This window comes from Tupaia chinensis, unplaced genomic scaffold (assembly GCF_000334495.1).
Source record: "Tupaia chinensis unplaced genomic scaffold, TupChi_1.0 Scaffold144952_1, whole genome shotgun sequence".
In the NCBI taxonomy this organism is placed as follows: Eukaryota; Metazoa; Chordata; class Mammalia; order Scandentia; family Tupaiidae; genus Tupaia; species Tupaia belangeri.
Window position 1 is genome coordinate 2,839,449 of NW_006204812.1, and position 821 is coordinate 2,840,269.

Below are 821 nucleotides of genomic sequence, written 5' to 3' on the forward strand. Positions count from 1 at the left end.
GTGGGTAGCATATACAGAGTAGATATTCTGGACTAACAGGTAATTCACACCCTGGGGAAAGAGCAGAACAGTGTGAGCTCTCACCATGCTATGCAGAAAGATGTTCTACTTCTTTATTCTTCTATTGTGACTTCTGGTTTACATATAATTGTTATACAATATAGCTTTCTCAAAGCATGCATACAGTGTATAGTAAAGTGTGTGCTTTAAAATTATAAATAGTTTATTTCTAGAATTTTCCATTTCATATTTTCAGACTGTGGTTGCATACAGGTAACAAAAATAAGGGAAAGTGAAACAGCAGAAAAGGGAGGGCTACTGCAATAGAAAAACATTTCATTTGTTCTTCAAGGAAGGGGTCCTTAAACCATCTGAATCTCAGATTCTTTAAGTTTATTGCTTCCTTACCACACAAGTTGCAACTATATAAGAAATTTTGAGTGAAATTTCAAGAAGTCTATGGACTATTCTTGCTCCTCAAAATATATATACTTACTCCAAAGAACCCTGGGCTATTTCTGTCCCTATCCCCTTTACCATAATGGTCTTCAGACTCAGGCATAATCCAGTCAACAAAAGGCAACTATGATCTTGCATCTGAGTCTGGTGGGTTTCAGCAAAACCTGTTTATTTTTTTCTTTTTCTTTTTTTAATCTTTTAGGAGAATGGTCAGTATTTTCAGGATGCAAGGAGGAACACATGGGCTGCCCCAACACACAGGGCTACTGTGTGAACCCCACAGATGTATGCAGAGAAATGTTGGTGGGAGGAGAGGAAGCAGAGGCACTAGACCCTTACTTAAATTCAACTCAGTTCAGCAG